The sequence below is a fragment of the Netta rufina genome (assembly GCF_964035555.1).
Source record: "Netta rufina genome assembly, chromosome: 1".
NCBI lineage: Eukaryota > Metazoa > Chordata > Aves > Anseriformes > Anatidae > Netta > Netta rufina.
The window spans coordinates 84,599,318-84,623,843 of record NC_140123.1 but is presented as its reverse complement, the minus strand read 5'-3'; positions in this window follow the sequence as shown (position 1 = coordinate 84,623,843).

Genomic DNA, 24,526 nt, shown 5'->3' with positions numbered 1-24,526 from the left:
TGTGAAGAATGTGAACACAAAAAATATGAGGAAATATGGAACACCGACAAAGGTTTGTTTAAAAATCATGAATGTTATCACCATTGAATGAGCACATTTTATGAATATTTCTACAAATGCACATATTTGCTTTATAACTTAAAAAAAAAAAAAAGCTAGACAAGTTGTCATGGTTACTGTCCCATAGATATAGGAGTCTGAATATGCAGAAGGGGAAAAAAGTTAGAAATATCTTCCTACTCACCACATAATAAAAATATTGATTCTAATGGTATAAGATCTATTTGTCTATTGCCTTTTCAAGATATACTCTTAATGGATATTGATATTTTTCTAAGTGTTTTATTTGAGTAGTTCACTTTCCTTTTCAAAGGACAAGGTACTCTTCAGAAAGATAGGGTAGTTGTTGTTGTTTTCTTCACCAAATTAAGTTCTGCTCTGTTACCTGGAGAGGGGAGGAGGATTCTCAGGCAACATCCTTTTCTTTGCCTCACTGATGGCAGCTGTAAACAAATGAAAGGAATACAATATGGAAGAGTCCTAATAGGTTATTTCATCATCAGATAAAGAGGAGTTTCTCAATTAGATAGTCAGCAGAATTTAAAATACATTTAAATGGAATATATATATATATATATATATATATATATTCACAATCTCTAGTTATGTTAGGGAAATAATTTCCACTTGTCTTCTATTGAAAAGAACCACCCAGATATTAAAAACTTGTTTTCTTATAAGGCATAGTTGATCCCAGATAAGGTACTATGTAGTTCAATGGTGTGGTCTCCTAACATACCCAAGGTACATCTCTAACCTCATAATTCAGTTAAGTCCTTGCCTTAAAATTTTTTCACTTAGACTTGTTCTAACGAAACTACTGCTGCATCAGCTTGTGTAGTATCTGTATAAATATAATCAATCTGCCAGTACACAAGCACTTACAATGAACACATTTAAGTACTATGATTGTCCTAGAGAGTGTCATTGACACTATGAAAACAGAGAATTAATAGTGAAAATTGCATGAAAGTGTTTCCACAACTCTTTTTTTGTGGTCATGAGGGTTCAAGCTTATATTTTACTGCACACCAGAAAACCTTCAGTGTCACCACCCCGTGAAAGACAATTCTTTGTCCCTGGGCAAGCTAGTCCAGGTAGGCACTTGTTCTGCTACCCTTTAGAACACAATGGAATTTTCTGGAGGTGAGTTGGGTACTTTGGTTATGAGCCTAGCTTTTTAACATTTACTAGATTTGAGTTAGACAGTTGCTTTAAAATCATGCTTAACATGAGTGAGAAAAAAATGCAAGATTTTTTAATATCAAGAACAGTCATTCCAGTTGCAAATGCTTATAAAAACCACAGACTTTTACAGAAAAATCTGCTTAGATAAAACTGGAGACTAAAAACTGTTACACCAGAAAAGCTTCTTTCGCTTCTCTCACTAGTTTCCTTCTTGATGAGGTGGTAGTCAAGGACTAAGGATTCACAAACTCCTCCTCCTCTTCCACCACCTCCTCCTCCTCCTCATCTCTTTTCACTTATGGTCAATCTTCTCTTCAGTGCCTGGCAGAAGTCCTCACTGAACACTTTATTCCAGAACCACAATATTCTGTTTTAGCAGGAACAACAACATTCCCCTTCCACAGGTACTTTGTTACAGTAGGAATTCTCTCTTGCATTTTTTTGGCTATTAACCAAACTTTGCTCTACTCTGGTTCAAAACTTTCTTTCTCTCTACGTGAAATACTTGGTATTCTTCATTGAGAAATGTTGAATTTCACCATATATGCCAATCTGTACATTAAAAACATTCCTGATATAAGCTTGACTTTCTAGCAGTCAGGAACTTTGAAGTTACTCATCCCCCTACAATTCCTCTTTACATACTATGATAGCAAGCAATTGTATTTCTTCAGAGAGTAGTGTTTTTCTGTAACTTGCGGACTATTTGCATCAGAAGCAGTCTATAGACTCCTACTACTTCAAGCATGTCTGACAGCAGAAGACCCCATGAATTAGATGCCAGCGGGCTGGATGCCATATTTAAGCAAAGCATACTTTAATCAAGCTATAGGTAGGAGATACAATCCGGAGCCAATTGGCAGCTGCAAATAAACACACACCAATTTATAAGCAAGCATTGTTAGGTCCAGAAAATAAGTATTTACAGCCTCCTGTTAGTAGTTCTATTATTGACTCATAGTAGAAAACACCATGCCTGGCTGGCAGAGCCTGCCAAATCAGGTTAAAGAACAGACTGTGAAGCTTGGATTCATGATATATTGATGGTGTATCTAATTCAAGCTGTTATTTGTAATTAAAACTTAATCGTCAGATATCATATACATTTAAAATTATTCCTTTAACCCTGTTAAGATAACACTTTTAAGGAAACTTGAAATTCAGACGTTTCTTTATTATCTTTCTTCCCTTCCCTACCACCCATAAATTTGAGGTGTGGTATGGTTTAGAAAATATGTAATAGGTTAGAATAAATTACAAAATACTTTCAAAATCTGAACTATTCTATTTAAATTTTAGTGTCAAACTGTATTTTCCTCCATGCAATTCCAATTCTATTGTTTCCTTTATTTTTACTTTTCAGTGAAAAAACACCCACACTCACACAAAACTGTTCTCTGATTTTCCATTTTCTAAACACATTAAGAACCCTCTAATGCATGAAAATAATGAGTTATGATTGTACATCTAAAACTGTTTCTCTTATGTTGATCTTAAAATGCTAAATCCTGTATTAAAAATAAAGAATTGAACTCATATATGTTCTATAGAAATTAGTTACTTCTAGATATATATTAAAATAAAAAAATATATATATTCTAGATATATATTAAAATAAAATGGAAGAACTCTGATATTAATGTTTTCACAATTTCAAAACATTAAACATTTCTACAGTTACCGTGGTATTAGCACTTATTGGGAAGCGTTTTGATGGCAAGCTGTCTTTTCAGAGGCTGAAAAACGTGAATACGGCACATACTGGAGAACATACTGAGAAAGTTTTAATGCATTCTTTATTGGTAATCTTAAATAATGTGACAAAGCAGGACTAATAAAACCCTCATCCAGTGCTTCTAATATAACTATATATTTTATTTTATTTTTTCCCTAAGCACACTATTTGGGAAATAAACTACAAACATTGATTTGTTTCTACATCATAAAAAACAAACAAACAAACAAAAACAAACAAACAAACAAACAAAAAACATATTATTTAGCAACTGCATCAAAACAGATCAGTACACAGGTAATCCTATACTACACTGCCTTCATCCTAGCAAACACCATCTCTGTATTTCATTTTTATGTCCCTTTTCCCATTAGTTTTCTAACACGTCCATATATGAAATAAAACAACATTTGACATTTTTTAAGTCCATAAAGCAACAAATTTTCAGTAGACAGTTTTTCTCATGTTGTATTTCCAATATAAGAATTTAAATTGTAATTCTATCTTAATATTTAAAATTTAAAAAGAGATGTGTCTCTTCTAAATATCTGGATGTATGGCACATAGTATCTTAGCACTTATGCTCTATCCATTCCGTTTGTTTTCTAAATTTCTACATTACTTTTCAAATGCTCCATTTTTAGGTTTTTCCACCCTCCCTACAATGTGATGAAAAATTAAAATTCAAGTGGTAGTTGTCATTTACACCCTATTTTGGGTAGAAAGGTTCACTTGTTCTCTGAAAGGGAATATGAAGGGGCTGATTTGTATGCATTCAAGCAAACATCTGCAGTTGTTTAAATGTTACTGTCCTCTCACTTGCTGCCCTGCCCCTCAGTGCAGAGCCCCACTGACTCAATTCAAGCTGTCAGAAAAGTCACCTTAAGCCATGTGACTGCACTTTGCTGACCAGGGCTCTCTAGGGAAGGTATATCCCCAAGTGGCTACAGTAATGACTGAACTAATAAAATCTGGGAGCTTTTGTTAGATCCTAATCTACTGCACACAGATTTTCCAGATCTAGTCTGTCAGTGGAACCCTGTCCAATATTCGTATTTGAACAGCACACATGCTCGGGCTCATTCCAAGTATCTAAACAGTACAGTCTTTGGAGCAAGAGATATGAAATTTCTCTCAAATCAAGAAAGACACTGCACTGAGATCTGTAAATACTCAGTTTCCTTTTGCTACATTCTTTATAGGAAATGAAGAGTTAGTATAGCATCCAAGGTGATTATTGTATTGTTCCTCCTGACTGAAAAATTATTCTTAATCCAGCTGATGAAAGAACAGTATAGACATACTTAGCATGACACTGGAGAAAAAAAGAGGTCTACTTCTCTCTGGCAACAGCATATTATAACAACAGTAATAAAACAGAAACTATGTTTTTGCTTTATTGCAGCATGCTTCCCAAGTTATTTTATAATGCAGCTTATATTTGATCTAAGATGAAACTTGTATCAGAAGACTGAGACACATATAATAAAATATAAGTGCCATATTGTACACATGTTATACTATAAAACATTGTTTAAATGTTCCTGTAAGAACTACTTAGTGTTTTGCAGTCCTCAGCATGAGCAGGTGCTTCTCAGTGTGGTCTCTTATAAAACAGTTATGTTCTCATATAAAACAAAGACTAACCAAAACTTTTTGGACACTGCCGTATTCATGAATGTAGGTCTGGAGAACTAATCTTCCATTTTATTATAGAAGAATTAATTTAGATAGGAAGATTAAACATTTCAAACATGGGATAAAATCAGAATATCCAGAAAAAAATGTTACCTATTTTGAAATTTTCTTTAACATGCTTTTTATTCTATGGAAATTCAGCTTTTCCAGTTTCAATGGCTGGCTTTTTCTCCCTGTATTACTGTAGGATTTGACACCAAATATATTCAGGCCTTAGTAAACTTGGCCTGTGTTTAGACTTGCTGGCATCACTGGAAAAGCAAAGAAATTTAAACTTAGGCATTATTAGAACTAGTTATGTGATAATAGAGTCACTGAATATCCCAAGTTGAAAGGGACTCACAAGTTGGACTCATCAAATCCAACTTCTGGGTCTGCAGAAGACCAGCAAAAAATCAGATACTGTCTGAGAGCATTGCCCAAAAGTTTCTTGAACTCCAGCAGGCTCCTCAATGTGACCGCATCCCTGAGAAGCTTGTTGCTTTGCTTCACCACCCTCTCAGTGAAGAATCATTTCATAATGTCCAGATCGAACCTGCCCTGACATAGCTTCAAGCCATTCCCTCAGGTCACCAGAGAAAAGAGATGAGCACCTGCCCCTCCACTCCCCTAATGAGGAAGCTGCAGGCTGCCATGAGGTCCCTCCTCAGTCTCCTCTTCCCTAGGCTGAACAAACCAAATGACCTCAGCCACACCTCATGCATTCTGCCCTCTAGACACATCATCATCTTTGTTACCCTCCTTTGGACACCCTCTAATAGTTTTATTCCCTTTGTGAACATTGGCTATGACCAATGACTACTGATCTTTAGCCCTAATTTGCCAGATACCCCAGAAAAAGACTGTTAGGTAATGTATAAATTATATAAATAAATTTCAGATCTTTTTTGGCAAGTAAATGAAGGGAAAAAAAATGAAGAAATACATGCTATCTGCATTCACGTTATGCTCAGTAATATGTACTCCATCACTCCACTTTTCAGCAACAAGGAATTTTTTCAGAAGATGAGACAAAATGGCAATCCTTACTCAATGAGAGTTAAATATAAGTAAGAACCTGATATACGACTAACTGCTCTGTTCTTAATAAATAAAATCTGAGAGCTTATCTTCTACTGTTCTGGGGATAGTCACATTTTGAATATTTATTTTCTGGCTTCTACAGTTGCAAATGTCTGAAGAAGCTCCATAATCTTCCTTAAAAGTCTTCCATAAGGACACAGTCCATTTAAGTTCACCAAATACAGCATACTGATTTGCCCATGTGCTTGTAAATATGCAAGTTAAGCACTGACAGTAAAACCTAGTCTTATCTCAGTAAATTGCATCATTAGGCAAAAATAAATAATAATAAAAAGCTACGTTGTCATAACTTCCCCATGGCTTCCATCCTGTGATGTTGAGTGAAAATCACTGAAGATGCTCAAATAATTTTCTGGCTCCATCTACATGTCTTTATAATAGAGCAGACCTTAGTCTTTAAAGCCGCACTTTAAGCCAGTGTATCTTAATATACACCTGTTGAATATGATCCTCACTGGTGGACAATAATTGTGCTAACTCTTCTCCCCAAGTGTTCTGTTTGATAAAACAGAAAGAACTCATTTCACTGAATCCGAACAGAAAAAAAAAAAAAAAAAAAAAGCTGCTTTGTTCTCTTAAATATCCTAATCCATCAGAAGCAAAGAGATGGGGAAGCTGGAAGTGAAATCAGTTTCTTTTAACAATTTACTGTGCTTTATTTTTCATCAGCTTGGAATGTCAATGTCCAGATGAACAGTATGTTTTTTGAAGAAATACACCTTGCCAGCATAGGAAAGTATAATGATTTCAGTATTAACATCTGCCCAAGAATAATTTCTCTAAGCATTCAGGAGGATTTTGAGACTGAAACAACAGCTTCATTTGAAAATGATGCCAGCTGCACACCAGAAGAATAGAGGCTACAGGAAGATTTTGGAGAGAGCTTGGATTTCAACCACTGAGTATCTTTAGCATGTATAAATTATCCTCAGTGAAAATAATAAGCAAAAAGTGAGACTTTCAGTTTGATCAGCATGGCCATGTTGATTTCCAAAACACACAAAGCAACTAAAACTGTAAAGATTCATCAGTATGAATTAGCCATAAATACACCTGTATATTTTACTATCACTGCTTTGCTAAATGTTCCCAAGAACATGCTGAAATCATGAAGCTAAACAGAAACCCAATACTTTCTTTGTGCTTTGTGATTTACAATGCCTATTTTAAAAGTGGGCCTTTCAACCTGACGTACAAAGAGTAAATGCACTCCGGGAATAGTTTCCAATGGATTTCTCAAGTTTATCCATCTACTTGGAACTTTTAAAGGCAAATCATTTGACAAACATTTCCTTTCAAATGGTACTAGGAAAACATTTTTAAAAGTCATTGCATCTTTTACAAGTAAAGGAACCCATTGTTAAGCATGCTGTCAAGCTTTAAAACAACTAACTCAGAAGCCTTAAAATATCTCAGAAGGAAAAACAGAAACTATAAACAAACAAACAAAATTTAAGACCAAGTTAAACAAATCACAATTCTGTCTTGAAGAGGCAAGATATTGTTAAATTAACAAATGTCATACAATAATTTGTAGTAGATAATCTCTTACAAAATTCCAGTAATGAATCCTTGTTTCTCAACTGTTATACCGTGACATAGTCATAGCAAATCGCATGACATAATTTTAAGAGGTCTTCAAGAGTCATTCAATGGAAAGCTTTGACACAGGTAAATAGATTGGTACAAAAGAATGGCCAATTCTACTCAAACCAACTAAACCAACTAAAAATGAAAACAAAAAATACCTGTGTTTCAGATACTTTTCATTCCCATCTGCTTACTTAGATTGAGGTGACATTATCCTATTAACTTAAATTCTATAAAATATATTACCAGGAGTATGCCATGAATGACATGCTATTTAGAGCTGTTAAACTGGAAAAAATAAAAAATAGCCTCGTACTAACAGACAAAAATACAACATTTGAGATGCTGCACATAGATGAATGAGACACTGCTTCAGCCATTCTCATTCATCCACATGTATAACTGAATTTACAAGAGGTACTATGAAACACATATTATGATGAAAATATTTTTCTATTTTGCTATATACTGAACACTTGTGAATTTCTGTTTAACCAAAACACTTGTATGCCTTTTCACAATCAAATACTATGTAGTGTATAAAGATAGAAGTATTCAAGAGAAGCAAGAAAGGCAAAGTACCTTGAAAAATCAATGTGTACATATGGAGATTTGGATATATCTATTTCAAAAAATAATTTGTGTTTTAGCACTGCTGAAGAAGTAATTCTTAAAATACAAATTAGAAAAGTTGCATAGACCATAGTCATAGTAACAAGAAGAGCAAGGCTAAAACAACTTAGACCTTTATGCATGGAAAGCTGAAACACCATTTTCCACTGATTGCACAGCAAAGGCAAGATTAAGTATGCAAACAATATTGTGTTGTGTTTCAAATATAGCTAGTATATAGCCATTATTAGCCATAAGAAGCACATAGACCATTAATTTGGTGTATGTGTTGTGATAAATAAAATAAATAAATAAATAAATGGAAACTTGGAAAAATAGTGGTTGAATAAATAAAATAGTGAAACAGAGGGCCTCTTTTAAACATATAAATATATATATATATATAACAAACATATAAATATCCACCCAAAATAATATAAATATTTCAAGTCAAGACAAAAATTTGTAAGAAAAGCATCCCCCTTTCACATACACATTATATGTTGAAAACTTGCTTCTTCTTTCTTTGTTTATGACCTTACATTTGAGTAATATTTAAATTTAGACTAAAACATCTTTCAGGACTCCAAATATTTTATTGCTGCTCAAAAACAAATAAGGATGCTTTTCAGTAGATTAACTCATAAATATTATCTTAGTTGATTGTTCTAAGGTAAAACTAATTAGGAAGATTTATTGTGTAAATATGAATGATATTCAGGGACCATATTACGTCAAAACTATGTAGATGCATAAATGACATAATCATCTTCTTATTTGAAAGAAAACTTTACCCAACTTTTCCGAAAAGAGAGCAATAATTAAATTAATCAAAATATTATGATGGTACTGTGGTTATATTCACAACTAGATACGTAAAGGCTTGATTGATTTACTTTTTGATTTTCAATGAAAAGCATTAGAATAAAAAGGATTAGACCGGCTAGCCTCAACAAATAGGAGTGAAAAATCACTTATTAGTATTAATATTGCTATAAAATTCACGGGCAGAATAATCAAAATTTATTATAGGTTTTATGTCTAAGTCATAAAGATACCTTTTCTATATAAATGTATTCAGTTGAGTTCTCATGTTAAGAAAGCTGGCATTTTAAGTACTGTACATGTATATCATGTATATCTTTCATATGACACAACATACTTTGCAGAAAAAAAAGAAGAAAGAAAAAAGTATTCTATTCAATTTTAATTAAACTAATTCTAAGAACATTACTGTCAGACTCTCTAAGGTATTTAGGTGTCTAAAAATAGGTTTCTATAGGTTTCTCAAGAGAGCCTAAGAAAGTTAGGAACTTAACTTCCACCTTTGAGCTGCTGAATACCTTTAGCAATGCTCATTTACACTGTTCAGAAAGGTGTAAAAGTAGCTTACTGAAAATTGTGACAGATAAAATAAACCTTAGACAAAATTACTTTAAAGTTTAAAAATATCTTTATTATCTACAGCACTAAGCTATTGTGCATTTGCTGTGTATTTGAGTGTATTTGAGCAAGAAAAAAATTACAAGATTAGAAGCAAGACTTATATTTTTCTTCCTGTGGAAAATAAATCATCATTCACTATACAGTAAATATATAAATAATCTATAAAACACAAAACTTATCAAAAATAATAAATTCATAGCAAGATAGTTAAATGCAATATTTTTTTAAATAATGTGGGGTGTTAAAATATTTTCTAAAAACAGGGGAATAGAAGTAGTAATCACAGAAAAGAGTGCCTTAAATCTCTCCTGTAAGCAATTATTTATTTATTTATTTATTTATTTTTTAAATCTCTTCAGATATCTGCACAGGCGATTGTAATGACTGACCCACATAAAAAGGGTAGTGCTGGGTCCATATGAAGGCCAAATGCTTCATTAATATAACAATCCTTCTATCTCCATCTACAGCCAAAAGATATTCAAGGCAGAATATAAGAATAGGTTAAATGAAGAGTGGCACTTCCTTTAAGTATAGAGTGTACTCTACTAAGCTATGTAGTGTTTCATAGACATAGTATCCCTGCTCATGCTGTTCTAGGTGAATCGGAAAAAAATAATAAAAAAAATAAAAATAGTTATAGCACAGGTTTTCTTCTGGTGGAAACACTGCTGTCAACGTTTCAGATCTAAGGTAAGAATCAGAAAGAGAAATCATCATCATTAGTACCTGAACCCCATTAACTTCAAATTGTTTGAATTTAGGAGTGGCCTCATCAGCTGAAGACAGAGACTTTCATGCCCATTACCTTCAGGTAAAAGGAGAGTACACGTAACAGTGGGTTGTAAATGTAAACTCGTGTTGTTTTTTGTTTGTTTGATTATTTATTTATTTATTTATTTTCCTGAGACCTCTAATAGAGATGAATAATTTTAATTTACTTGCCAAATTCCTTTTTGGCCTATTGGTGTTGCAATACTATGTTGTTAAAATAAATATTTATGAAGGAGTTTTTAGTTTATTTTTATCTCACAGTTCATTTATGTGTGTAGATTTCTCAGTTAATGGCTAGTCTTTTGTTCACAGATTTTTTTAGGCATTTCACTTATAATCATGTTTCTAGTTGATGCTCAACTATACTATTATTATTTTTATTTAAACAAAGAAAAAAAAAAACAGAGGAATGAATATGATAGAGAGGAGGGCAGAATGAAATAAGAACACAAGGGAATAATATTGACTTGTGCAGACACCACGGACAATTGAAGCTTGTTGCACAAGTAAAAGTGAATGAGGTAGAGTCTGGAAAAAGAATCTCAATGAAGAGCATACTGGCTGCATTCAAAGACTAAGATTTTAGAGAACAGGGAATGGCTAGCTTGAATGGAAAAATGGAAGAAGACATGCTGACAAAATACACTGCTTCCTGACAACTGTAAGAAGGAATGATGATAAGGTGTTGTGTGAACTATTCTGTTTAAATTAAATTTTCAACTAACCATGACAAGTGGAAGCACCTTTTCAGCAACTTGGTCAGCATTTCATGAATTCAAGGAGCACATCTGCAAAGGTTTTGAAGAAAAGCTGAAAAGAGATAAGAAGGAGGGGTGCAACTTTTAAATCAAACATTTAAGGAACTTAACTGCAATTTTAGGGCAAACAGTAATACATTCAGAAAGTTACTGAGGATCGATTAAAGACAAATGGACATAGACCACAGACCTCAGAGAAGCTTACTGCATGACTCGAGAAGGGGTAAGAAAATTATTAGGGAATTAAAAGTGGAAGAAAATGATGACTGATGCAGTAAAATTCCATGGATCCACTACAAAATAACTAAGAAGAAAAAATGTCAATTATTGCTCTACATAAGACTGAGCTCAATTACAGTTAAAACTGGCCAGTACTGTGTTTTTTTTTTTTTTTTTTTGTTTTTTAATATGTTAACAATAAAAGGGTGATCAGGAAAAAAAAAAAAAAAAAAGTAAAAAAAAAAGAAAGAAAAAAAAAACACCGGGACAGTATTTGATGAGGATGGTCAACTCTCATAGACAGGGACATAGGCAGCAAATAAGAAATGTTTAATGCCTTCTTCTCCTCTGTTTTCAACATCAACTCCAGGCACCCTGAGTTGGAGGACTGTGACTGCAGTAATGATAAACTCCCAGCAAACCCCAAAGTTGTGTGGGATTTGTTGGTCCACTTGGATACCTATAAATGTATGAGGCACAATGGGATTCACCCCAGAGTACTCAGAGAGCTGGCTGATGTCATTGTGAGACCTCTCTCAATTATTTTTTAATGGTCTTGGGAACCTGGAGAGGTCCCAGTTGACTAGAATTTGGCAAACATCATTCCAAGGGGAAGAAAGAAGACTGCTAATTACAGGTCTGTCAGTCTCACTTCAGTTCCTGGTAAAATTATGGAGAAGATTATTATGGGAGTTATTGAAAAACTCCCAATTGTCCAAGAAGGACAATGTGGTCATTGGTCATAGCCAATGAGGGTCCAGAGGGACCTGAACAGGCTTGAGAGGTGGGCCTGTGCAAATGTCACGAGGTTCAACAAGGTCAAGTGAAAGGTTCTGTACCTGGGCCTGAGCAATCCCAAGCCTAAATGTAGGCTGGTTGGAGAATGGATTGAAAGCAGCCCTGAGGAGAAGGACCTGGTGGTGTTGGCTGATGAGAAGCCCAATATGAGCCTACAGTGTGTGCTTTTGCAACCCAGAAAGCCAGCTGTATCCTGGGCTGCATCAAATGCAGCATGACCAGCAGGTTAGGGAAGTGTTTCTCCCCTTCTGCTCTGCTCTCTTGACCCCCCACCTGGAGTACTGTGTTCAGCTCTGAGGCCTCCAGAACAAGAAGGATGTGGATGTATTAGAACAGGTCCAGAGGAGGGCCATGAGGATCATGAAAGGCTGGGGCACGTCCCCTGTGAAGACAGGCTGGGAGAGTTGGGGTTGTTCAGATTGGACAAAAGGCTCCAGGGAGACCTTGTAGTAGCCTTCTAGTACCTATAGGGGACCTACAGGAAAGCAGGGGAGGGACACTTTATCAGGAAGTGTTGTTCAGACTGGAGAGTAGAAGGCTCCAGGGAGGCCTTCTAGTACCTAAAGGGGATCTACAGGACAGCTCTGGAGGTAGTCTTTGTCAGCGAGTGTAGTGATAGGACAAGGAGTAATGGCTTTAAACCAAAAGAGGGGAGATTTAGATTATATATAATGAAGAAATTATTTACTCATGGAGTGGTGAGATACTGGAACAGATTCCCCAGAGAAGCTGTGGATGCCTCAGCCCTGGAAGTGTTCAAGGCGAGGTTGGATGGGGCTTTGAGAAACCTGATCATGGTGTTCCTGCTCACAGTAGGGGGATTAGAACTGGATGATCTTTAAAAGTCCTCCCAACCCAAACCATTCAACAATTCTAATTGACCTAGGGAAGCCAGTTGATCTAAACTTTTAGATTTCAGTAAAGTTTTCAATACCAGTTCTCACAGTATCCTTCCTGACAAAATGTGTAGCATACAGTTCAGGCCCAAAGGATTGTAGTAAATGGGGTTACATCATGCCGGTGGCCAGTCACTAGTGAGATTACCCAGAGATCCATTTTAGGGTCAGGACTCTTTAATGTTTTCATAAATGACTTGGATGTAGGACTAGAAGGTGTATTGGGTAAGTTTAAAATTGGAAGGAACTGTTGACTCCATCCAAGAGAGGTGTTGCAGAGAGATCTTGAAAACTTTCTGGGCATTCATCAACAGTATGAAATTTAACAACACCAAGTGCTGCATTCTGCACCTGGGACAGGAGAACCCTGGATACGTGTAAAAAAACTGGGGAGTCAAAAGGCTGGAGAGAAGCCCTGTGGAAAGGAATCTGGGGGTTTTAGTTGACAGCAAGCTGAATATGGATGAGCAGCGTGCTCTGGCAGACAGGTGGGCCAACCATACCCTCGGGTACATCAAGCATGGCATTGCTAGCTGGTCAAGGGAAGTGATTGTCCCACACCACTCTGTGCTGGTGCAGCCTGACCTTGAGTACTGTGTGCAGTTTGGAGCACCATGGTATAAAAAGGGAATAAAACTATTTACTGTGCTTTTTTTTTCACCAGCTTTGAATGTCAAGGGGCAGGTGCTCATCTCTTTTCTCTGGTGACCTGAGGGAATGGCTTGAAGCTATGTCAGGGCAGGTTCGATCTGGACATTATGAAATGATTCTTCACTGAGAGGGTGGTGAAGCAAAGCAACAAGCTTCTCAGGGATGCGGTCACATTGAGGAGCCTGCTGGAGTTCAAGAAACTTTTGGGCAATGCTCTCAGACAGTATCTGATTTTTTGCTGGTCTTCTGCAGACCCAGAAGTTGGATTTGATGAGTCCAACTTGTGAGTCCCTTTCAACTTGGGATATTTTATGATTTTATAATTCTATGATAATTTAGTCTTGGGTCAACTAAATATTTATTCAAGCTTCTTCAGTTACTTTATCACACAAGTATTTTCGCTCTCAGAAGAAATCTCTGAAAGATAAAAGTACTATTTTTATATATTTTTTAACACTTTTTTTTTTTTTAACTTCTGGAATCCTATTCTTGACCTTATCTAACACTTTGATCACTTTGATATCTCAAATCAACAATATAATAACAGATAATGGTTTAATACTCGAGGAAAGGAACATTCAAAGGTAATGTATACTTTTGTGTCCCAAGGATTTTGTAGTGAGCAAAAACATTTTGTGTTTATCACCTGAAATCCTGGCATTCACGCAGATGCTACTCATACACGAAGCAGAAGCTAGAAGATTTGTTTAATCAGCCCTCTGCTTTTAAGGAATTTTTATATTCCACATTACTCCAAAGATAAAAATGTTGGTATTCTGACTTTGCACATTGCTTTTTCTTTGCTGACTGAACTCCTTTTAAGGAGTTCAGTTATTACAATAGGAGATGAAGCATGGTGGATTTATACACGTTCAGCCATGTACAGTTCTTATTTCTCATGATGAGGCTATGATTGCACATGTAGGAGGATAGCTTCCTAGAGAAGAAGTGAACATTAGAATGATAAGAGAGATCTTTGCCAAAGGCAATATTGCTTACTCCTTACTACATTCGTAACCATGAAAGCCCAAATAACTGTATTCTTATCTCTCCTTTTGCTGTTAAGCACTACAGCAGATCACTTGTTTTTCTTGTCCTGAGGCTCCAACTGTTTTCATGGTTATTTCATTGCTCTGTTTCTACCTTGCTGCATGGTTTCTGCAGATGGGTACTTTTCTTGACTATACTGTCAGTGCATAATAGCCCTTGGCACTTCCACTTTAGTGCCATTATATTTAATGGCAAAATGCTTCAAGCAGCTGCAACTTGGATGCTGTATTTTCTTATTTTCTTAGGGCCAAATGGTTTCCTGGTGAACAAAAAAATCACAGAAAATAAAAAAATAATAAAGGGGGGGGGAGTGTGAATTTTCATGTCAAATGAAAGATTAAGGTATGAAAGAAAATAAATTTCTGTGTCCTGGGAACTGTATTTACCAGCCATTGTGTCACTGCAACCATAAATTTCCAAAGAGTACCTGTGAGGTTCAGCATTACCTTTAGAGCAGCTTTCCAGTCTATGTTCCAGGAAGCATTCTGACAAGAAAAACTAATCCCAAACTTTGTTCTCCATTTTGCACCACCTTTAAGACCGGAAACACAATAACATACATAAAATAATAATAATAATCATCATCATCATCATCATCAAACTTGAAAAATTTGATTAAATTAACTGTTTGGGGGGAACATAAAAATCTCTGGTCTCTGAAGAAGTTAGTCCTCTTAGAAAATTGTAAGTATAGCACTACTTTAGAGAAGGTACACTTAATCTTTCTTGCCCAGTGTACCGCTCTTTAAATTGTCTTTGTATACAGCTAGTCACAGACTGTTATAGGGGAGAACTGCAGATCTTAAGACCTTAAGATCTTAAGACCTCTTAAGATCAAACTTCAGGACATACAGAGTCAATTGTACTTTTGAGTTCCAGAGTTCCAGCTAGGAATTAAAAAGCTATGAAAGTTTATCGCAGAATATTTTTGGCACATGGTCAAAAAATCTGGATGCACTCAGGAAATAGTAGAAGCACTCAGAAAATGGTAATGAAATTGGCCCTGTAACTATGAACAAATTATCTATTGCATCTTGACAATTCCAGTTACCATAAAAAGCTAGTAAGAGATGTATATTCTCCATGTTAGCTAACTAAACATCTGTAACAGTGAAGCTGACCATATCTGCTTAGATTAATGATCCACAAATTGTTCCTCAATTTGGGATATTTTAATAACATTCAATATTATCTAATTATACATACTGTCTTTAGAATATGTAGCAGTGTTTTGAAAGTTTCCTAATAAGTACAGATAGAGCCCTCTAAGGGAGAATTATCTCTCTTTATCCATTTATGTTCCTTTCTATCTTATTCGGTTAAATTAACTAAAATATGTAGTCTCTTTGTAAGATAGATTAACATCATAATATTCACCATAAACTTATAGTTCCCACATCAAAATAGTCTCACATAAATCTCACTGTGAAATAAAATTCATATATAACATACAGAAATACCAGATGTGTAAAATATAAAGGTAAAGAAAAACAATATGGACTGTTTTCATGCTGGAAGACTCTGGTCATAATAGCTAAAATGATTTTGAGCTTTCAGCTGCCTATCTTAAGACGAGGCTCACAAATTACTGAAGTATTCAAAATCGTTATGAAAATTCTGGCCTTTACTCCTGCTTTCCCTCCGCTATATTCTTTATATTGTATAGAATTATCGCTGCTATGATTAGGAGTTCAGGGTAGAGAATCAATCACTAATTTATATGGATATATAATACTTAAAAAATTAGGAACAGTCTTACCAAATCTAGATTATTCCTTCTATAGAAGTCAAGATAAATATATAATAGAAATAGAATAAATACTGACACACTGGACCCAAAATTATTGATGAAAAGAGAATTTTTTGAGACAAATACCTATAATCTACATGCAGAAGTCATGAAAATGAGGAGGGGAACAGAAGCAATGAACATGGAGAGCAGTTTATTCCCTTCATAGCCACTAAAATGTATTCCTCTGGACCTCTTATATAAATGCTAGATCTGTTTTAATCTTTCCAATGGGTGGAAGTCAGTAGTCTGGGATAAAGCTAAAAAGGATGAATAATGTCGTTCTGTTCTCCTCCTGATGGGACTGTATTTTCGTTGTTCTGCAATTCTCCTCTAATAAATTTGCCATGAGAAGGAAGGATCTGGGTTCATGTGATTTGTCCAGAAGAGCATGCAATGACCGGATTTTTATGAAGAATCCAAGACACATAGTTAAGATTCAGAGGTGATAAACAGTGAATTAATTGCATTTATTGAGAGAAACAAACAAACAAACAAACAAACAATAACGTGTTCCTAGTTATGCTAAGCAGCATTCTGTATGCATAAGCATGATGTGATTGCCCTTGCATTCTAAAGAGTTTGGAGAAGTATGAAAGACAAGAAGAGGCATTTGAAATTTTATCGAGGAAGAAAGTCTTCTAACTTGATGAAAAACGGCTCATTACAGGCCAATTCTATTCTAATACTATTGGAGTGCATTTTAAGGTTATTCTATTAGGTCCATTGAACAGACGGTTATTTTAGATTTGTATATTATGTCATTAAACTCCATTCCTGAACATGATTTTCACTTTTTCTTTAAATGTACTAACATAAAATTAACATTATTTTGTCTTTAAAACTCTCACTATGAATTCAAATACACAATTTCTTAATTTAAAATAAAAAATTAGAAGGATATACAATGTCTATGGATTTTATTTATTTATTTATTTTAATTCCAATGGAAATTGTTTACATTTTCTTTTACATTTCATGTAAAGAGAAAATAAATGAGCCATGAAGTCCTCTGTGTTTCTTTTCTCTACTGAAAATAAGACTGAGCATTACACAACTATTGCATATTGCACCCAAGTATTAACTCAACCAGTTATTGATTTTGGTGATCAGGAAAACGTACTAAAATCTATTTGGGATACTAGAAATATTCAAAATTAAGGACATATATTTTGTACTGACATACTAGATATCATCTACTCTCTCACATTTCCATAAGGAAAAAACACAAGTATTAATACTGTTCCAGATGTAAACTGTAGAAGGTTAATTTACAAAAAGCTAGTTGGGTATTCTGAGACAGCATCTCATGCATCCTGCATGTAATTTTAGAGTTAGTGTATTTAGTATAAAGAGCCATAAAAAGATGTGTCCTTTTCACCTTCTCAACCATTAGTCTTATTCATCTGTCACTGGTTTCACCTCACTTAAGTCTTTCTTGTTTGCAGAAATAAAGTGACAGCCAGCAAAACTGTAGTGTACTTGTCTCCACTTGACATCTCCTCAGAGATATCCCACTAGTGAACTCTCTCTCCCACTGTTGTTTCAGCCCTGCCAACACCGTTTTAAAAGTATAAGTAACATGCAATTTTAAACAATGTGTAAATTGTCTATTTTGTTAACTTTCCCAGCTTTTTATTTATCTGTGTGTAACATAATGAGCTATCACAGAAGATTTCTTTAAGAAACAAGTTATCTGCTATTCTAAGACAACATAACTCCATCTATTTAAAAACATTTCCACAATTAAATGCATATTTCTCCTAAGAAAGTCTTTTGCACAAAAATATTGATATAGACATGACTTTCTCACTTGTTAAAAAACTTACATTTAAATCCTTTCTCATTTCAGCAGAGGATATTAGAATCATAGAATCACAGAATATCCTGAGTTGGAAGGGACCCACAAGAACCATCGAGTTGAACTCCTAGCTCCACACAGGTCTACCCAAAAATTCAGACCATATGACTAAGAGCACGGTCCAAACACTCTTCCTAATATCCAGCCTGAACCTCCCTTGTTGCAGCTTGACATCATTACCTCAGGTCCTATCAATGGTGACTAAAGAGCATAGATCCGTGCCTGCCCCTCCACTCCATCTCATGAGGAAACTGTAGACCACAGTGAGGACTCCCCTCAGCCTCTTCTTTTCCAGGATGAACAGGCCAACTTTCCTCAGCCGCTCCTCATACATCTTCCCCTCTAGGCCTTTCACTGCCTTAGTAGCCCTTCTCTGAACACTCTCCAACAGTGTCATGTCCTTTTTTGTACTGTGGTACCCAGAACTACGCAAAGTACTCAAAGTGAGGCCACACCAGCGCATAGTGGGACAATCACTTCCCTCGACCGACTAGCAATGCAGTTCTTGATGCACACCAGGTTGGCCCTCCTGTCTGCCAGGGCACACTGCTGGCTCAAATTCAGCTTGCTGTCAAGCACAACCCCCAGATCCTTCTGGGGCTGCTGTCCAGCATCTCATCTCCCAGTCTGTACTTATAGCCAGGGTTGCCCCATCCCAGGTGCAGGACCCGGCACTTGCTCTTGTTAAACTTCATGTGTTTGGTGATTGCCCAGATCTCATTTGAAAAACTCTGAACTGATTAAAACAAACAAGACAGTGCAGAAAGCATATAGTCCTGTTCTCATTTTAAGGTCTATGCAAGAAAAAAAATAATACAAAATCTCATATATATATATTGATCAAAACAAGGCCATGGAAGAAGGACCATTTAGTACAGCTTAGTGGGTAGTATTGGTGGTAGGTGGACGGTTGGACTAGATGATCTGGTAGGTCCTTTCCAACCTTGTGTTTCTATGATTCAATGCTTCTATCTTCTGACTTGTTGTCTACATTTCCATGGCTAGCCAAAAGATTAGATTATATTAGAATGGAGGCAAGGAGAGAGTGGAGAAGGAAAACTGATAGAAAATTGTCCAATAACCCTCTTTTGCAAAGAATGAAATCATTGTTGTATTAAATGAATGTAACAAATGAAGTCAGAGACAAAACTGTCACTGACTTCCACAGGCCCAGAATTTTCGATCTATGCACACAAATATAAACAGACAAATGGATATGCAACAAGATTAAAGCATTGGAAGCATAGATTTCCCTAGCATTGGAATCATATTTTTGTCAGAGTTATAGAGATAACACCTCACACTTGGTACATTTAAATTTTATTTTACTTGTCCATGTCTAAAAATTTGCATAGTTATTTATGGAAAGTTGTATATGCATGCCAAAGACATTTGGGTAGTCCTTAGAAGTTATCACAATCTAATCAACAGTTATAGACACAGCTTTATAATGCTCTAGGCTCATTTTGGGGCACATTCAACCTCACATGTTTCATTTTCACAAAATCCAAGCTGTTTTTGTGCTGAACCTAACACACTTCCAAGATCATCCTCTTCCCCCTCAAAAAAACCTGCTATATTCCTGCTACAAAACTGTGGAAGATGTCTTTGGTTTTACATGTCTGCATATTTGTGTGTGCAAAGTCATGCACAGTACTCATCATTGTTGCTGTAGGAATGATATGGAATGTATAAGGATATGTATAAGGATATGTAGGGACATACAAAATATAGCTCTCTGTAACGTATGTCTACACTTCAGTTAGTCTTTATAGCTTCATTTATACTCAATAAATAAAAATAAAGAGGTCTAGAATGAGATTCACAGCATGGTTAACCAGCTTATGGCAGATATTTAAAATATTTAAAATATTTAAAAATATTTAAAAGAAGAATGTGGGAAACCGTTATACGTGGCTTACCACGCAGTTGAGACACTTGAGGAAAATTCACATTCATTTGAAAGATTCTAAAAATAGGTATCTTAAAAAAAAAAATAAAAATAAAATCTTGCTTTTTATTCAGGTCTTAAAATCCCTCCAAGTAAGTTTTTTTTTTGTTTTTTTTTTTTTGTTTGTTTGTTTGTTTTTTTTTTTTTTGTTTTTTGTTTTTTGTTTTTTTTTTTTACTTGTAAGTAAACAATTTGTAAAAGAATATAAAGTCATTTTTTTCAGACTATAACAATACAAAATATTTACTCAACTAAAACAAACTGCTTAACTGCTTTGTTTAATCAGAAATAAGCATTTTCTGGTTTTGCACTTTGTCAGGAACATGAAAAAGAATCATGTTGCTAAGAAAGAAGCAGAGAAAGGTTTAATGAATTCTGCATACCTTAATTAAACTTCACATTTTTACTTTTAATCATCTGAAAAAAACTATGAAAATCTTGTGGAAATGATATTTTTTCAGGTGTGTCCTATTATTTATGTGTCTTATTATTTATGAGGACCACTGATTACATAGGACCTGTGAAATGATTTACTTACTAAACCGGCTGTTATAGCATGCATGTGAAGCATGAAGTGGCTTATCCTTCAGATATCTTCCTGACTTATTTACTCTGTCTTAAAATTCCAGTTTAGATGATTCTATTAATAATTCAGCACTGTATTTTTTCCAGTGTATTAAAAAAAAAAAAAAAAAAAAAAAAAACTGTTTTCCCTAGAAAAGTCTATATTTACAAGATGTTACTTGATTTTGTTGTTGTTGTTGTTGTTCCAAAATTAGAAATGCACGTTGATTTTGTAACTAAACACATTCTGTCCTCACTTACGATTTTTTCTCCTGTATATAGTTACATTTCCTCTTCATAGATAGGTTCATTCTCAGTTCAGGATTAACACTGTTGTCCTAGTAAACTAATAAATTTAATTCAAAGTTCTAACAATTACATTTTAAGTCTTCCAGACAACTGCATTTGAGAAATCATCATTCCTATCATAACAACTGAGCTCAATGAATTTGTTCCACCTTTTTACTCCAAGTTAAAATATAACTTTATGGGAGCAGGGAGCATTCTAAATACAAACCCTGTGGTTGTTGAATATTTCTCTCTGATGTGGGAGGAGAGATAACATGATCGGGAAGGTGGTTTTCTCATGATGAGGTTCATTCTTTGAAAGCTGGCTGTGCTGGCTCCTGCAGTTTCCCTAAATACAGGAAGCTCAGCTGCATAATTTGTGTCATTTTTGTAATGCAGAAACAGAGATTTTGAAGTTTATCTGGAGTTTGCCTGGACTTTATCTGGTTTTGTTGTTGTTTTGCAATAACATATTTTAGATGATTTTCTGTATAAAATACCACAACATGAAAAGGGAGGTAACAATAAAAGGACTTAAACCCGGTGTCTTGTATTCATTTATCTATTTTCTGAACTCTATTCTGAGCAGGACTGTATCTTTTTATCATAATTTAGAACAAGGGATGGGAATATATCTTTCCCCCAAAGGAAAATATAATAAAGCTTTGCAATGAGATGATGTGACTATTATGGCAGTCCCTGTCCATCAGTCCTATCTCCTGAAATAATGCAGAAAGCACCTAATTCCTACCTACCCTGAACGATTATGCTTAGAAATTTCAAGGCTTCAGAAGGAAATACAGGCTTCATAATGGAAAACTATGTTACTAAGATCAAGGGAAAAGAAAAAAAAAAAAAAAAGAAAAAAAAAAGCTACATTTAATTTCATAATTATTGTCTACTTAAAATCATTAACTATGTTTTGCTTATATTCCCAAATAAAGTGTGATTAATGGCAAAAGGCTCCAGGACAGAAATTGTAATTTTTTAATTACCAGAATTCTGTAAATTGAGAACTATATTTATATTGTACCATTATTATTATTTTTAGCATCAGTGACATACAAAGGAAGACAAGGAGCAGAGGAGTAAGTCTGAGGTTTATGTGTCATCTGCATGACAATGTCTCCCCCAGCTACTCCTGAATGCATTGATGTTCTCCCCAGTATATCTCTATTGCAAATATGCAGGTTATTATGAATAATTTGCATATTCATATTTATAATGAACATTTTATTCTGAATACAGAGGCATTTATATATGCCAGTGATTATGAACATGTAGCTTCACTTATTATAGCAGAAGGAGACAAAGACATGCATCCTAGTAATTTTCTAGAAATCCCATAGAGATGAAATCACACCCTTAGGTATGACAAAAGCACAGACTTTTTCCTAAACAATTTCCTGGTGAACCAAATTCATGAAAAGAATGATGATGAATCAGAATAAAAGCATGCATTAAGTCTATGTAGTGCCATGCAAAATGTAACTCAGTATTTTATTTTTCTGAAACAATGAAAACATGGATGTTGTAGATAATCTACTTACACAGGGTACCAAAATCTATATGGCAAAGCAGTCCAGAAAATATTCATTGCTGCTACCAGTAACTGTCTTTAACTGGTAATTTAACTGGTAATCTCATTTTTCTTGAAATCCATTGGAGAAACATGGAAGTTGATTTCATAATATGAGTCTCAGTCACCAATGAAACAACGTGGGTCAGAGTCCATGTAACAATAAAGCAAACGGGTTCTTCTGGTAAAGGAATCCGAACTGAAGTCATATTCTTAATATGTGTAGGTTATTAGAATCAAAAGTAAGATTTTACAACATTAATATTAGATAGATTAAACGAATGACTTTTCACTATAGGCTTAAAAGACAATGGAAGGATGCCTTTGAAATCCAACACATGTATAGATCTTGTCCTACCTAGAACTCCAACCAGAAGCAGTTCTCTTTAGTTTCTCCCACTGCAAGATCATCACTTTCTCTCTTTCCTGGTATTTCCTCTGGGAAGAGAGTAATTAGCAGTCAGGGATATGGGAATAAAAGATTTTTCACATGGGCAGTTTTGGTGGGTGGACATCAGCCAGCAGCCAAATATCCAATCTGTCTCTCACTCTTTCCCTTCTCTATTGAGATGGAAAGAAAAATAATAGGAAAGCAAAAAGACTTGTGGACTATAACAATGACAGTTAATAAGATAAGAATAAGGTGTGTGTGCAAGCAAAGCAAAAAGAGGAATTCATTCATTACTTTGCATCTGCAGACAAATATTCAGCTACTGACAGGGAAAAGGAGTAACAGCATAATCAAAGGTTGTTTCAGAAGAAAAGTGCCACATGCTGCATTTTCAGATTGTTTGGGCTTTGTTGTTGTTGTTGTTGTCCCATCTACTTGTTTTCTAATCAGTTTTTCAGGGAGAAAAATGTCCAAAATGTTTAGTATTTCCTGACCTCTTTTTTTTTTTTTTTTCCACGCTGTAGGAATCATAGAATCATTAAGGTTGGAAAAGACCTTTGAGATCATCTTTTTTCTCCTTTGTTGCCTATCCCTTCTGAAGAGCTTATAAACCATCCATTACAACACTCCAGTCATGGCTGTGGTCCAGTCATGGGTGATGTCCACTCTGAAGCCCCCCCTGGTTCAGCTTTGTGCCATTCCTGGGTCCTACGATTTGTTATCATGAAGAAGAAAAAAAATGGTACTTCCCTCTCCACTTCCACTCCTCAGGAAGATGTAGAGGGTAACGAAAAATTCAGGAATTTCCTGCTGCAGAATCTCATTGAGCTGGCCCTTGGTGGCAAAGGAGCCAAGCCAAAAGCTTGAATTCTGAATATGTGTGTTGCAGATCTGAGGAGGAGATGGAGCTTTTAGTTTAGGTTAAGTTAGATTAAGTTAAATTAGGTTAGGTTATGTTTGTTTTTTATTTTGTTTTGTTTTGTTATTCTCTCAGAACTCAGGACTTCCAGGATTCAGTCACTGCTAATCAATCAATTTTGATTTTGCCAGCAGAGGGCATAAAGTGGCAAACTTTGATCTCAGTGGTACCCTTCCCATTTTCTAAGAGAAGGAACAGAACAACTAAACTGCAGTTTGTAACCTCTGAAGTTTCAAACCAAGATGCTGATTAAAAGGAAAGAACTGCAACTCACCTTCTGAGTAAAGGAAATCCTCGGGTATACCTTCATTGCAAGGTTGTTCTGCTTTCACAGCTCTGTTGCCTAGAAGATAATGAGTAAAGGCAACAGACATAGCTTTGTGTCCTTGGTATGCAAACACATTCAACTAGAAATGAAGGTCACACTGAAAACCTGTCAATGATCTTGTGGAAGTACATCTATGGACATGAGACTAGAGTATAAATTTAGCTTTCTCTTTTATGTGTTACATGACTATTGCCTTTATCATGACACAGATGATATCATATATTGTCCATAAAACTGGAACCCATCACCTTGGTGACTATTTAGGTGAACTGGGAAGTAAATTTTCACTAGATGAACA